The sequence below is a fragment of the Oncorhynchus keta genome, unplaced genomic scaffold (genome assembly GCF_023373465.1).
Source record: "Oncorhynchus keta strain PuntledgeMale-10-30-2019 unplaced genomic scaffold, Oket_V2 Un_contig_2021_pilon_pilon, whole genome shotgun sequence".
NCBI classification, from domain to species: domain Eukaryota; kingdom Metazoa; phylum Chordata; class Actinopteri; order Salmoniformes; family Salmonidae; genus Oncorhynchus; species Oncorhynchus keta.
Genome location: NW_026281880.1, coordinates 16,424 through 33,028, shown reverse-complemented (window position 1 = coordinate 33,028; position 16,605 = coordinate 16,424). Strand labels below are relative to the sequence as shown.

The 16,605-nt window shown below is 46.8% G+C and overlaps 1 pseudogene; it reads right to left on the bottom strand.

Moving 5' to 3' along the window:
• The window catches only part of LOC127920661 (exportin-T-like), a 31,193-nt pseudogene extending 15,142 nt beyond the window's left edge, over positions 1-16,051 (bottom strand).
• Positions 16,052-16,605: the final 554 nt, after the last annotated feature.

The window sequence follows — 16,605 nt, the reverse complement described above, 5'->3', positions numbered from 1 at the left end:
AGGACAGACAGTCTAGTACTGCTGTACTAACCAGGACAGACAGTCTAGTACTGCTGTACTAACCAGGACAGACAGTCTAGTACTGCTGTACTAACCAGGACAGACAGTCTAGTACTGCTGTACTAACCAGGACAGACAGTCTAGTACTGCTGTACTAACCAGGACAGACAGTCTAGTACTGCTGTACTAACCAGGACAGACAGTCTAGTACTGCTGTACTAACCAGGACAGACAGTCTAGTACTGCTGTACTAACCAGGACAGACAGTCTAGTACTGTACTAACCAGGACAGACAGTCTAGTACTGCTGTACTAACCAGGACAGACAGTCTAGTACTGCTGTACTAACCAGGACAGACAGTCTAGTACTGCTGTACTAACCAGGACAGACAGTCTAGTACTGCTGTACTAACCAGGACAGACAGTCTAGTACTGCTGTACTAACCAGGACAGACAGTCTAGTACTGCTGTACTAACCAGGACAGACAGTCTAGTACTGCTGTACTAACCAGGACAGACAGTCTAGTACTGCTGTACTAACCAGGACAGACAGTCTAGTACTGCTGTACTAACCAGGACAGACAGTCTAGTACTGCTGTACTAACCAGGACAGACAGTCTAGTACTGCTGTACTAACCAGGACAGACAGTCTAGTACTGCTGTACTAACCAGGACAGACAGTCTAGTACTGCTGTACTAACCAGGACAGACAGTCTAGTACTGCTGTACTAACCAGGACAGACAGTCTAGTACTGCTGTACTAACCCGGACAGACAGTCTAGTACTGCAGTACTAACCCGGACAGACAGTCTAGTACTGCAGTACTAACCAGGACAGACAGTCTAGTACTGCAGTACTAACCAGGACAGACAGTCTAGTACTGCAGTACTAACCCGGACAGACAGTCTAGTACTGCAGTACTAACCAGGACAGACAGTCTAGTACTGCAGTACTAACCAGGACAGACAGTCTAGTACTGCAGTACTAACCAGGACAGACAGTCTAGTACTGCTGTACTAACCAGGACAGACAGTCTAGTACTGCTGTACTAACCAGGACAGACAGTCTAGTACTGCAGTACTAACCAGGACAGACAGTCTAGTACTGCAGTACTAACCAGGACAGACAGTCTAGTACTGCAGTACTAACCAGGACAGACAGTCTAGTACTGCAGTACTAACCAGGACAGACAGTCTAGTACTGCAGTACTAACCAGGACAGACAGTCTAGTACTGCAGTACTAACCAGGACAGACAGTCTAGTACTGCAGTACTAACCAGGACAGACAGTCTAGTACTGCAGTACTAACCAGGACAGACAGTCTAGTACTGCAGTACTAACCAGGACAGACAGTCTAGTACTGCAGTACTAACCAGGACAGACAGTCTAGTACTGCAGTACTAACCAGGACAGACAGTCTAGTACTGCAGTACTAACCAGGACAGACAGTCTAGTACTGCAGTACTAACCAGGACAGACAGTCTAGTACTGCAGTACTAACCAGGACAGACAGTCTAGTACTGCAGTACTAACCAGGACAGACAGTCTAGTACTGCAGTACTAACCAGGACAGACAGTCTAGTACTGCAGTACTAACCAGGACAGACAGTCTAGTACTGCAGTACTAACCAGGACAGACAGTCTAGTACTGCAGTACTAACCAGGACAGACAGTCTAGTACTGCAGTACTAACCAGGACAGACAGTCTAGTACTGCAGTACTAACCAGGACAGACAGTCTAGTACTGCAGTACTAACCAGGACAGACAGTCTAGTACTGTACTAACCAGGACAGACAGTCTAGTACTGCAGTACTAACCAGGACAGACAGTCTAGTACTGCAGTACTAACCAGGACAGACAGTCTAGTACTGCAGTACTAACCAGGACAGACAGTCTAGTACTGTACTAACCAGGACGACAGGAATAGTACTGCGGTTCAACCAGGAAGAACTTGTCAGTACGAACCACCGTCTCGAAGAACTCCAGCGACAGACAGTCGTGTGTTGGTAACCACTGAGACCAGAGGAGACTAGTACTGAGGGGACAGGGAGAACACAGGATATGATGTCAGACATTACAGACAGTCTAGTACTGGTAACCAGGAGACCAGTCTAGTAGACCAGCTGAGGGGACAGGAGAACACAGGATATGATGTCAGACATTAGAAACAACAGACTGTGTGTTGGTAACCACTGAGACCAGAGGAGACCAGCTGAGGGGACAGGGAGAACACAGGATATGATGTCAGACATTAGACTGTGTGTTGGTAACCACTGAGACCAGAGGAGACCAGCTGAGGAGACAGGGAGAACACAGGATATGATGTCAGACATTAGACTGTGTGTTGGTAACCACTGAGACCAGAGGAGACCAGCTGAGGAGACAGGGAGAACACAGGATATGATGTCAGACATTAGACTGTGTGTTGGTAACCACTGAGACCAGAGGAGACCAGCTGAGGAGACAGGGAGAACACAGGATATGATGTCAGACATTAGAAACAACAGACTGTGTGTTGGTAACCACTGAGACCAGTGGAGACCAGCTGAGGGGACAGGAGAACACAGGATATGATGTCAGACAATAGAAACAACAGACTGTGTGTTGGTAACCACTGAGACCAGAGGAAACCAGCTGAGGGGACAGGGAGAACACAGGATATGATGTCAGACATTAGACTGTGTGTTGGTAACCACTGAGACCAGAGGAGACAGGAGAACACAGGATATGATGTCAGACATTAGACTGTGTGTTGGTAACCACTGAGACCAGAGGAGACCAGCTGAGGAGACAGGAGAACACAGGATATGATGTCAGACATTAGAAACAACAGACTGTGTGTTGGTAACCACTGAGACCAGAGGAGACCAGCTGAGGGGACAGGGAGAACACAGGATATGATGTCAGACATTAGACTGTGTGTTGGTAACCACTGAGACCAGCTGAGGAGACAGGGAGAACACAGGATATGATGTCAGACATTAGACTGTGTGTTGGTAACCACTGAGACCAGAGGAGACTAGCTGAGGAGACAGGGAGAACACAGGATATGATGTCAGACATTAGACTGTGTGTTGGTAACCACTGAGACCAGAGGAGACTAGCTGAGGAGACAGGGAGAACACAGGATATGATGTCAGACATTAGGATCAGGACCCTGGGTCGTCTTGGCCGTGTGTAACTCACCGTTCTCATCATGTCCTGCAGGGCGGAGGTCTTGGCCGTGTCGCCAGAGAAGTGAGCTCCGTGAGACGCAGGCAGAGCCTCTCCTAGCATGTACAGCAGCCTGATGGCCACCTCCACCTCCATGAAGGACGCCGTCTGCCATCGCCTGAGACACACAATCAGGATCAATACACGCTTCTTCACAACAGTCGGTTAAAAAAAGGGGGCAAAGTTAGGAAATAAGGTGGATATCGGGGAACAAAACAAGATGGAGTCTTACTGTATGGTGTTGTTGAAGACTCTGCCTACAGCGTCCAGGAGCAGGTCAGGAGACACCTGAGCCAGGCGGTCCAACAGCATCTTCAACTGTTTCCTGTACTCTACAAACATCGCTTCATCCTCCCCCTGAGACAGAGGAGAGAGAGAGAGAGGAGGAGAGAGAAAGAGGGAGAGAGGAAGAGAGGAAGAGAAGAAAGAGGAAGAGAGAGAGGAAGAGAGAGGAGGAGAGAGAGGAAGAGAGGAGGAGAGAGGGAGAGGAAGAGAGAGGAGAGAGAGGAGAGGAAGAGAGAGGAGGAGAGAGGGAGAGGAAGAGAGAGGAGGAGAGAGAGAGAGGAAGAGAGAGGAGGAGAGAGGAGAGGAAGAGAGAGGAGAGAGAGACCAGGAAGAGAGAGAGGAGGAGAGAGAGAGAGGAAGAGAGAGAGAGAGAGGAAGAGAGAGAGAGGTAACCAGAGAGAGAAAGAGGAAGAGAGAGAGAGGGACAGAGAGAGACAGAGAGAGACAGAGAGAGAGAGAGAGACAGAGAGAGAGACCAGAGAGAGAGAGAGAGAGAGAGGGAAGGAGAGAGAGAAGGAGAGAGAGAGAGATTAGAGAGAGAGAGAAGGAGAGAGAGAAAGAGAGAGAGAGAGAGAGAGCAGAGAGAGAGACAGAGAGAAGACAGAGATGATGTCAGACAGAGAGAGAGAGGAGAGAGACCAGAGGAGACCAGAGAGGAGAGACAGAGAAAGAGAGAGAGAGAGAAGGAGTCAGAGATTAGAGGAGAGAGAAAGAGCGAGGGAGAGAGAGAGAAAGGAGCGAGAGAGAAGGAGCTGAGAGGAGAGAGAAGGAGAGACAGTGAGAGAGAGGAGAGAGAGAAGGAGAGAGAGAAAGGAGAGAGAGAGGAGAGAGAAAGGAGAGAGAGTGTGTTGGTAGGAGAGAGAAAGGGGAGAGAGAAAGGAGAGATGGAGCGAGAGGAGAGACAGAGAAGGAGCAAAAGGAGAGAGAGAGAAGGAGCAAAAGGAGAGAGGAGAAGGAGCTGAGGGGAGAGACAGAGAAGGAGCGAGAGAGAGAAGGAAGAGAAACAAGAGAGAGAGAGTTGGTGAGAGAAAGAGAGAGAGAGAAAGAGCGAGAGAGAGAGAAAGGAGCGAGAGAAGGAGCGAGAGAGGAGAGAGAAGAGAGAGAGACAGCGAGAGAGGAGAGAGAGAGACCAGAGGAGAAGGGAGAGAGAGAAAGGAGAGAGAGGGAGAGAGAAAGGAGAGAGAGAGAGAAAGGAGAGAGAGAGGAGCGAGAGGAGAGAGAGAGAAGGAGCAAAAGGAGAGAGAGAGAAGGAGCGAGAGGAGAGAGAGAGAAGGAGCGACAGAGGAGAGAGAGAAGGAGAGAGAGACAGAGACAGCGAGAGAAGGAGAAGGAGATAGAGAGAGAAGGAGCGAGAGAAAGGAGAGAGAGCGAGAAGGAGCGAGAGAGGAGAGAGAGGAGAGAGAGAAAGGAGAGAGAGGAGAGAGAAAGAGGGGGGAAGAGATGGACAGAGGAAGATGGAGAGAGTGAGTAGAGTAATGAAAATGCTGTTCAACTCCCCCACAATTTAAAACTCAGTCAAAGTTTTACCTCGTTGTCAAAGTTGTACTCTTCATCATAAGTTAGTTTCTTCATGACGGCCAACATGATGTCCTGGTGAGACAGAGAGCACAGTCAACATTCAGGATACAGTGAGGGAAAAAACGTATTTGATCCCCTGCTGATTTTGTACGTTTGTCAACTGACAAATAAATTATCAGTCTATAATTTTAATGGAAGGATTATTTGAACAGTGAGAGACAGAATAACAACAAAAAAATCCAGAAAAACATGTAAAAAATTTTATAAATTGATTTGCATTTTATTTCCATACTGGATATATCAGCTAACAAGATGACAGATGGACAGACACTAGAAAAAGTTTTAAAAGCTAGTGGCTGGTTTCCCCAGACACAGAGTAATTATATTCCTGGAATACAATAAAATAAACATATTTTTAGTCCAGAACTAGGCCTCATCTGTGTCTGGGAAACCAGCCCAAAGAGTTCCTGATGAAATCGCACCTCAACGTGAGTCTTCTGTTGGTCTGTCAGCAGCGGAAACTAGAAGAGGAGAGACACACAACAGAATGTTCTCATTATGACACACAAAGCAGAATGTTCTCATTATGAGACACAACAGAATGTTCTCATTATGACACAGCAGAATGTTCTCATTATGAGACACACAACAGAATGTTCATTATGAGACACAGCAGAATGTTCTCATTATGAGAATGTTCTCATTATGAGACACACAGCAGAATGTTCTCATTATGAGACACAAGCAGAATGTTCTCATTATGAGACACAGCAGAATGTTCTCATTATGACACACACAGAATGTTCTCATTATGAGACACACAACAGAATGTTCTCATTATGAGACACACAGCAGAATGTTCTCATTATGAGACACAACAGAATGTTCTCATTATGACACACAGAATGTTCAGAGACAGAATGAGACAACAGAATTCTCATTATGAGACACAGAATGTTCTCATTATGCAGAATGTTCTCATTATGAGAATGTTCTCATTATGAGACACAGCAGAATGTTCTCATTATGAGAATGTTCACACAGCAGAATGTTCTCATTATGACACAGCAGAATGTTCTCATTATGAGACACAACAGAATGTTCTCATTATGAGACACAGCAGAATGTTCTCATTATGAGACACAGCAGAATGTTCTCATTATGAGACACACAGCAGAATGTTCTCATTATGAGACACACAGCAGAATGTTCTCATTATGAGACACACAGCAGAATGTTCTCATTATGAGACACACAGCAGAATGTTCTCATTATGAGACACACAGCAGAATGTTCTCATTATGACACACAGCAGAATGTTCTCATTATGAGACACACAGCAGAATGTTCTCATTAGACACACAGCAGAGACAGACACACAGCAGAATGTTCTCATTATGAGACACACAGCAGAATGTTCTCATTATGAGACACACAGCAGAATGTTCTCATTGTGAGACACAGCAGAATGTTCTCATTATGAGACACACAGAATGTTCTCATTATGAGACACACAGAGAATGTTCTCATTATGAGACACACAGCAGAATGTTCTCATTATGAGACACAACAGAATGTTCTCATTATGACACAACAGAATGTTCTCATTATGAGACACACAGCAAAATGTTCTCATTATGAGACACACAGCAGAATGTTCTCATTATGACACACCAGAATGTTCTCATTGTGAGACACACAGCAGAATGTTCTCATTATGACACACCAGAATGTTCTCATTATGAGACAACAGAATGTTCTCATTATGACACACCAGAATGTTCTCATTGTGAGACACAGCAGAATGTTCTCATTATGAGACACACAGCAGAATGTTCTCATTGTGAGACACACCAGAATGTTCTCATTATGAGACACACAGCAAAATGTTCTCATTATGACACACCAGAATGTTCTCATTATGAGACACCAAGAATGTTCTCATTATGAGACACAACCTCAGGCCTTTTAATACAACGCAGTGGGCTATTCCAGACAGCAGGACATACTGGCCAGCTAACTATGATAAACACACACACACACCTCTAAATGTTCTGCATCATTTGGAAAGGTAAACTTGAATGTGTTGCTGGTTTGTAAAGTCAATTATACCACGGCCATTTCCTAGTCTATATTTGTTGTAAATGTAGAATAATTCAGACAGTTGGTCAGCTAATTCATTGCTGTCTCTTCCTGGAACAGGGGGGGTTATGCTAATGATTGGGGTCAGTTAGTGTGGACAGTTTTCTCCACCTTGTCTGAGTCCCAGTACTCTTCAATGGCCTCCTGTCCTCCTCTCCCTACCTGAGGCATGTGACTCTGCCACTCGGATCCCTTGAGGAAGATTAAGCAGATGAACACAAGTTTACGTCATGTTACCGTGTTACCGTGCCAACCGGACCCTATTGAGGACGCTGTCACATGACAGTGGTCTGAGGGGCTACTCCACGCCCGTTCTAGAGATTATATTTCTATGGTTTCCATCGTGTCTAGTAAATATACATCTAGAGTGTCTCACTCTCCTGTCTGGTAAAGACACATCTGGAGTGTAGAGTGACTCCCTCTCATATCTAGTAAAGATACATCTAGAGTGTCTCCCTCTCCTGTCTGGTAAAGATACATCGAGAGTGTCTCCCTCTCCTGTCTAGTAAAGATACATCTAGAGTGTCTCCCTCTCCTGTCTAGTAAAGATACATCTAGAGTGTCTCCCTCTCCTGTCTGGTAAAGATACATCTAGAGTGTAGAGTGTCTCCCTCTCCTGTCTAGTAAAGATACATCTAGAGTGTCTCCCTCTCCTATCTAGTAAAGATACATCTAGAGTGACTCCCTCTCCTGTCTGGTAAAGATACATCTAGAGTGTCTCCCTCTCCTGTCTAGTAAAGATACATCTAGAGTCTCTCCCTCTCTGTCTAGTAAAGATACATAGAGAGTGTCTCCTCTCCTGTCTGGTAAAGATACATCTAGAGTGTAGAGTGTCTCCTCTCCTGTCTAGTAAAGATACATCTAGAGTGTCTCCCTCTCCTGTCTAGTAAAGATACATCTAGAGTGTCCCTCTCCTATCTAGTAAAGATACTCTAGGTCTCCCTCTCCTATCTAGTAAAGATACATCAGAGTGTCTCCCTCTCCTATCTAGTAAAGATACATCTAGAGTGTCTCCCTCTCCTGTCTAGTAAAGACACATCTAGAGTGTCTCCCTCTCCTGTCTAGTAAAGATACATCTAGAGTGTCTCCCTCTCCTGTCTAGTAAAGATACATCTAGAGTGTCTCCCTCTCCTGTCTAGTAAAGACACATCTAGAGTGTCTCCCTCTCCTGTCTAGTAAAGATACATCTAGAGTGTCTCCCTCTCCTATCTAGTAAAGATACATCTAGAGTGTCTCCCTCTCCTGTCTAGTAAAGATACATCTAGAGTGTCTCCCTCTCCTGTCTGGTAAAGACACATCTAGAGTGTCTCCCTCTCCTGTCTAGTAAAGATACATCTAGAGTGTCTCCCTCTCCTGTCTAGTAAAGATACATCTAGAGTGTCTCCCTCTCCTGTCTAGTAAAGATACATCTAGAGTGTCTCCCTCTCCTATCTAGTAAAGATACATCTAGAGTGTCTCCCTCTCCTGTCTAGTAAAGACACATCTAGAGTGTCTCCCTCTCCTGTCTAGTAAAGATACATCTAGAGTGTCTCCCTCTCCTGTCTGGTAAAGATACATCCCATAGACCTCTGGTCAGATGTAGTGCACATAGAGAATAGGGAGCCATATTCCCATAGACCTCTGGTCAGATGTAGTGCACATAGAGAATAGGGAGCCATATTCCCATAGGCCTCTGGTCAGATGTAGTGCACATAGAGAATAGGGAGCCATATTCCCATAGGCCTCTGGTCAGATGTAGTGCACTTAAAGAATAGGGAGCCATATTCCCATAGGCCTCTGGTCAGATGTCACATAGAGAATAGTAGTGACCTCTGGTCAGATGTAGACATAGAGAATAGGGAGCCATATTACCATAGACCTCTGGTCAGATGTAGTGCACATAGAGAATAGGGAGCCATATTCCCATAGACCTCTGGTCAGATGTAGTGCACATAGAGAATAGGGAGCCATATTCCCATAGACCTCTGGTCAGATGTAGTGCACATAGAGAATAGGGAGCCATATTCCCAACGAGCAGGGTGTATCTCACCTGTTTGAGTATGTTCAGGTAGTCGTAGCAGAAGCCTACGATGTTGGCTGAGATGTCGTCGTCGTCGTGGACCAGCAGCTGGAGGAGCAGAGGGACCTTGGTCTCGAGGGCACTCAGCGCCTCGGCGGCTGCCTTCACGTCGCCCCCCTTGGCCAGTTTGGTCCAGCTCAGCACCAGAGACTGGCCCATCCCGTTCACCAGTCTGGAGAACTTAGCCAGGAAGTCCACATCCTCCTCCTGGTGGAGCCAAGACAGGAAACAGGGGGCTTTTCAGGTATAAACAGGAAACAGTTTCACATCCATTCAGGAAGTAGAGGTGAGGAGGAAGAGGAAATGGAGCCTTTGGCCTTTTGTTGGACTGTGGGAAATGGAGTAGCGAGTTTGTGTGTGGTGTGTGTGTGTGTGTTAGTTATGGTGTGTGTGTGTGTGTGTTAGTTATGGTGTGTGTGTGTGTGAATGTGTGTGTGTGTTATTATGGTGTGTGTGTGTGTGTGTGTGTGTGTTATGGTGTGTGTGTGTGTGTGTGTGTTAGTTATGTGTGTGTGTGTGTGTGTGTGTGTGGTGTGTGTGTGTGTGTGTGTGTTAGTTATGGTGTGTGTGTGTCATGTGTGTGTGTGTGTGTGTTATGGTGTGTGTGTGTTATGGTGTGTGTGTGTGTGTGTGTGTGTGTGTGTGGTGTGTTATGTGTGTGTGTGTGTATGTATATATGTGTGTGTGTGTGGTGTGTGGTGTGTGTGTGTGTATGTGTCTCCACGTTGAAGAAGTTATGGTGACTGCAGTGTTGACAGAGGTGTGTGTGTGTGCCTGTGGTCTGTGTCTGTGGGTCCATTGTGTTTATTGACAATCTGGAACAGACAGTCACACGCTGTCGTCTCAGGTCCTACAGACATCTGACTCAGTGTGGTTCACAAACCTGGAGGGAGAGGAACACACTGGTTTAACACTGGTCCAGGACCAGTCCTCTGATCTAGTCTCTGGTTCATTAACCTGGAGGGAGAGGAACACACTGGTCCAGGACCAGTCATCTGATCTAGTCTCTGGTTCATTAACCTGGAGGGAGAGGAACACACTGGTTTAACACTGGTCCAGGACCAGTCCTCTGATCTAGTCTCTGGTTCATTAACCTGGAGGGAGAGGAACACACTGGTTTAACACTGGTCCAGGACCAGTCCTCTGATCTAGTCTCTGGTTCATTAACCTGGAGGGAGAGGAACACACTGGTCCAGGACCAGTCATCTGATCTAGTCTCTGGTTCATTAACCTGGAGGGAGGAGGGTTTAACACACACTGGTCCAGGACCAGTCATCTGATCTAGTCTCTGGTTCATTAACCTGGAGGGAGAGGAACACACTGGTTTAACACTGGTCCAGGACCAGTCCTCTGATCTAGTCTCTGGTTCATTAACCTGGAGGGAGAGGAACACACTGGTTTAACACTGGTCCAGGACCAGTCCTCTGATCTAGTCTCTGGTTCATTAACCTGGAGGGAGAGGAACACACTGGTTTAACACTGGTCCAGGACCAGTCATCTGATCTAGTCTCTGGTTCATTAACCTGGAGGGAGAGGAACACACTGGTTTAACACTGGTCCAGGACCAGTCCTCTGATCTAGTCTCTGGTTCATTAACCTGGAGGGAGAGGAACACACTGGTTTAACACTGGTCCAGGACCAGTCCTCTGATCTAGTCTCTGGTTCATTAACCTGGAGGGAGAGGAACACACTGGTCCAGGACCAGTCATCTGATCTAGTCTCTGGTTCATTAACCTGGAGGGAGAGGAACACACTGGTCCAGGACCAGTCCTCTGATCTAGTCTCTGGTTCATTAACCTGGAGGGAGAGGAACACACTGGTCCAGGACCAGTCATCTGATCTAGTCTCTGGTTCATAAACCTGGAGGGAGAGGAACAGACTGGTTAAACACTGGTCCAGGACCAGTCATCTGATCTAGTCTCTGGTTCATTAACCTGGAGGGAGAGGAACAGACTGGTTAAACACTGGTCCAGGACCAGTCATCTGATCTAGTCTCTGGTTCATTAACCTGGAGGGAGAGGAACACACTGGTCCTGGACCAGTCATCTGATCTCGTCTCTGGTTCATAAACCTGGAGGGAGAGGAACACACTGGTCCAGGACCAGTCATCTGATCTAGTCTCTGGTTCATTAACCTGGAGGGAGAGGAACACACTGGTCCAGGACCAGTCCTCTGATCTAGTCTCTGGTTCATTAACCTGGAGGGAGAGGAACACACTGGTCCAGGACCAGTCCTCTGATCTAGTCTCTGGTTCATTAACCTGGAGGGAGAGGAACACACTGGTCCAGGACCAGTCCTCTGATCTAGTCTCTGGTTCATTAACCTGGAGGGAGAGGAACACACTGGTCCAGGACCAGTCCTCTGATCTAGTCTCTGGTTCATTAACCTGGAGGGAGAGGAACACACTGGTTTAACACTGGTCCAGGACCAGTCATCTGATCTAGTCTCTGGTTCATTAACCTGGAGGGAGAGGAACACACTGGTCCAGGACCAGTCCTCTGATCTAGTCTCTGGTTCATTAACCTGGAGGGAGAGGAACACACTGGTCCAGGACCAGTCATCTGATCTCGTCTCTGGTTCATTAACCTGGAGGGAGAGGAACACACTGGTTTAACACTGGTCCAGGACCAGTCATCTGATCTAGTCTCTGGTTCATTAACCTGGAGGGAGAGGAACACACTGGTTTAACACTGGTCCAGGACCAGTCATCTGATCTAGTCTCTGGTTCATTAACCTGGAGGGAGAGGAACACACTGGTTTAACACTGGTCCAGGACCAGTCCTCTGATCTAGTCTCTGGTTCATTAACCTGGAGGGAGAGGAACACACTGGTCCAGGACCAGTCCTCTGATCTAGTCTCTGGTTCATTAACCTGGAGGGAGAGGAACACACTGGTTTAACACTGGTCCAGGACCAGTCATCTGATCTAGTCTCTGGTTCATTAACCTGGAGGGAGAGGAACACACTGGTTTAACCAGGACCAGTCATCTGATCTAGTCTCTGGTTCATTAACCTGGAGGGAGAGGAACACACTGGTTTAACACTGGTCCAGGACCAGTCATCTGATCTAGTCTCTGGTTCATTAACCTGGAGGGAGAGGAACACACTGGTTTAACACTGGTCCAGGACCAGTCCTCTGATCTAGTCTCTGGTTCATTAACCTGGAGGGAGAGGAACACACTGGTCCAGGACCAGTCATCTGATCTAGTCTCTGGTTCATTAACCTGGAGGGAGAGGAACACACTGGTTTAACACTGGTCCAGGACCAGTCATCTGATCTAGTCTCTGGTTCATAAACCTGGAGGGAGAGGAACACACTGGTCCAGGACCAGTCATCTGATCTAGTCTCTGGTTCATTAACCTGGAGGGAGAGGAACACACTGGTCCAGGACCAGTCCTCTGATCTAGTCTCTGGTTCATTAACCTGGAGGGAGAGGAACACACTGGTTTAACACTGGTCCAGGACCAGTCCTCTGATCTAGTCTCTGGTTCATTAACCTGGAGGGAGAGGAACACACTGGTCCAGGACCAGTCCTCTGATCTAGTCTCTGGTTCATAAACCTGGAGGGAGAGGAACACACTGGTCCAGGACCAGTCATCTGATCTAGTCTCTGGTTCATTAACCTGGAGGGAGAGGAACACACTGGTCCAGGACCAGTCCTCTGATCTAGTCTCTGGTTCATTAACCTGGAGGGAGAGGAACACACTGGTTTAACACTGGTCCAGGACCAGTCATCTGATCTAGTCTCTGGTTCATTAACCTGGAGGGAGAGGAACACACTGGTCCAGGACCAGTCATCTGATCTAGTCTCTGGTTCATTAACCTGGAGGGAGAGGAACACACTGGTCCAGGACCAGTCATCTGATCTAGTCTCTGGTTCATTAACCTGGAGGGAGAGGAACACACTGGTTTAACACTGGTCCAGGACCAGTCATCTGATCTAGTCTCTGGTTCATTAACCTGGAGGAGAGGAACACACTGGTCCAGGACCAGTCCTCTGATCTAGTCTCTGGTTCATTAACCTGGAGGGAGAGGAACACACTGGTCCAGGACCAGTCATCTGATCTAGTCTCTGGTTCATTAACCTGGAGGAGAGGAACACACTGGTCCAGGACCAGTCCTCTGATCTAGTCTCTGGTTCATTAACCTGGAGGGAGAGGAACACACTGGTTTAACCAGGACCAGTCATCTGATCTAGTCTCTGGTTCATTAACCTGGAGGGAGAGGAACACACTGGTCCAGGACCAGTCATCTGATCTAGTCTCTGGTTCATTAACCTGGAGGGAGAGGAACACACTGGTCCTGGACCAGTCATCTGATCTAGTCTCTGGTTCATTAACCTGGAGGGAGAGGAACACACTGGTTTAACACTGGTCCAGGACCAGTCCTCTGATCTAGTCTCTGGTTCATTAACCTGGAGGGAGAGGAACACACTGGTCCAGGACCAGTCCTCTGATCTAGTCTCTGGTTCATTAACCTGGAGGGAGAGGAACACACTGGTCCAGGACCAGTCATCTGATCTAGTCTCTGGTTCATTAACCTGGAGGGAGAGGAACACACTGGTTTAACACTGGTCCAGGACCAGTCCTCTGATCTAGTCTCTGGTTCATTAACCTGGAGGGAGAGGAACACACTGGTCCAGGACCAGTCATCTGATCTAGTCTCTGGTTCATAAACCTGGAGGGAGAGGAACACACTGGTCCAGGACCAGTCATCTGATCTCGTCTCTGGTTCATAAACCTGGAGGGAGAGGAACACACTGGTCCAGGACCAGTCATCTGATCTAGTCTCTGGTTCATTAACCTGGAGGGAGAGGAACACACTGGTTTAACAGGGACCAGTCCTCTGATCTAGTCTCTGGTTCATTAACCTGGAGGGAGAGGAACACACTGGTTTAACCTGGTCCAGGACCAGTCATCTGATCTAGTCTCTGGTTCATTAACCTGGAGGGAGAGGAACACACTGGTCCAGGACCAGTCATCTGATCTAGTCTCTGGTTCATTAACCTGGAGGGAGAGGAACACACTGGGTCCAGGACCAGTCCTCTGATCTAGTCTCTGGTTCATTAACCTGGAGGGAGAGGAACACACTGGTCCAGGACCAGTCATCTGATCTAGTCTCTGGTTCATTAACCTGGAGGAGAGGAGGTTAAACACTGGTCCAGGACCAGTCATCTGATCTAGTCTCTGGTTCATTAACCTGGAGGGAGAGGAACACACTGGTTTAACACTGGTCCAGGACCAGTCATCTGATCTAGTCTCTGGTTCATTAACCTGGAGGGAGAGGAACACACTGGTCCAGGACCAGTCATCTGATCTAGTCTCTGGTTCATTAACCTGGAGGGAGAGGAAAGGACACACTGGTTTAACACTGGTCCAGGACCAGTCCTCTGATCTAGTCTCTGGTTCATTAACCTGGAGGGAGAGGAACACACTGGTTTAACACTGGTCCAGGACCAGTCATCTGATCTAGTCTCTGGTTCATTAACCTGGAGGGAGAGGAACACACTGGTTTAACACTGGTCCAGGACCAGTCCTCTGATCTCGTCTCTGGTTCATTAACCTGGAGGGAGAGGAACACACTGGTTAAACACTGGTCCAGGACCAGTCATCTGATCTAGTCTCTGGTTCATTAACCTGGAGAGAGAGGAACACACTGGTCCAGGACCAGTCCTCTGATCTAGTCTCTGGTTCATTAACCTGGAGGGAGAGGAACACACTGGTTTAACACTGGTCCAGGACCAGTCCTCTGATCTAGTCTCTGGTTCATTAACCTGGAGGGAGAGGAACACACTGGTTTAACACTGGTCCAGGACCAGTCCTCTGATCAAGTCTCTGGTTCATTAACCTGGAGGGAGAGGAACACACTGGTTTAACACTGGTCCTGGACCAGTCCTCTGATCAAGTCTCTGGTTCATTAACCTGGAGGGAGAGGAACACACTGGTTTAACACTGGTCCAGGACCAGTCCTCTGATCTAGTCTCTGGTTCATTAACCTGGAGGGAGAGGAACACACTGGTTTAACACTGGTCCAGGACCAGTCCTCTGATCAAGTCTCTGGTTCATTAACCTGGAGGGAGAGGAACACACTGGTTTAACACTGGTCCAGGACCAGTCATCTGATCTAGTCTCTGGTTCATTAACCTGGAGGGAGAGGAACACACTGGTCCTGGAACACATCTGTCTCTGGTTCATTAACCTGGAGACACAGTCCTAGTCTCTGGTTCATTAACCTGGAGGACCAGTCCAGGACCAGTCTGATCTAGTCTCTGGTTCATAAACCTGGAGGGAGAGGAACACACTGGTTTAACCAGTCCTCTGACTGGGTTCATTAACCTGGAGGACCAGGTCACCAGTCATCTGATCTAGTCTCTGGTTCATAAACCTGGACCGTCACACAACGACCACTGATGGCAGGAAGGAGCGGACGGAGAAGGGCGACATCTGATGAGTTTCAACACGGTGCATTTGAGCTCAAATGTCTCATAGGAAAGGGTCTGAATACTGACGTAAATAAGGCATCTGTATTTTATTTGTAATACATTTTCAAAATTTCTAGACAACCTGTTTTCGCTTTGTCATTATGGGGTATTGTGATGTCACTATGGGGGTATTGTGATGTCACTATGGGGGTATTGTGATGTCATTATGGGGTATTGTGATGTCACTATGGGGTATTGTGATGTCACTATGGGGTATTGTGATGTGCAGATTGATGAGGAAAAAATAATTGAATCATTTTAGAATAAGGCTGTAACTTACTAAAAGGGGAATGGGTCTGATGTCATACCTTATTATTATAATCTATCCTGATGTCCAGTCACTTTACCTTCATGAACATATCTACCTCAAATACCTTATTATATCTATCCTGATGACTATCACTTTACCTTCAGAATATCTACCTCAAATACCTTACTAAATCTATCCTGATGTCTAGAACCTTCATGAATATCTACCTCAAATACCTTATTATTATCTATCCTGATGACTAGTCACTTTACCTTCATGTACATGTCTACCTCAAATACATTATTATTATCTATCCTGATGTCTAGTCACTTTACCTTCATGTACATATCTACCTCAAATACATTATTATTATCTATCCTGATGTAGTCACTTTACCCTGCCTTCATCTACATATCTACCTCAAATACATTATTATTATTATCTATCCTGATGTCTAGTCACTTTACCTTCATGTACATGTCTACCTCAAATACATTATTATTATCTATCCTGATGTCACTTTACCCTGCCTTCATGTACATATCTACCTCAAATACCTTATTATTATCTATCCTGATGTCTAGTCACTATCTACTTCAAATACCTCATTATTATCTATCCTGATGTCTAGTCACTTTACCCTGCCTTCATGTACAT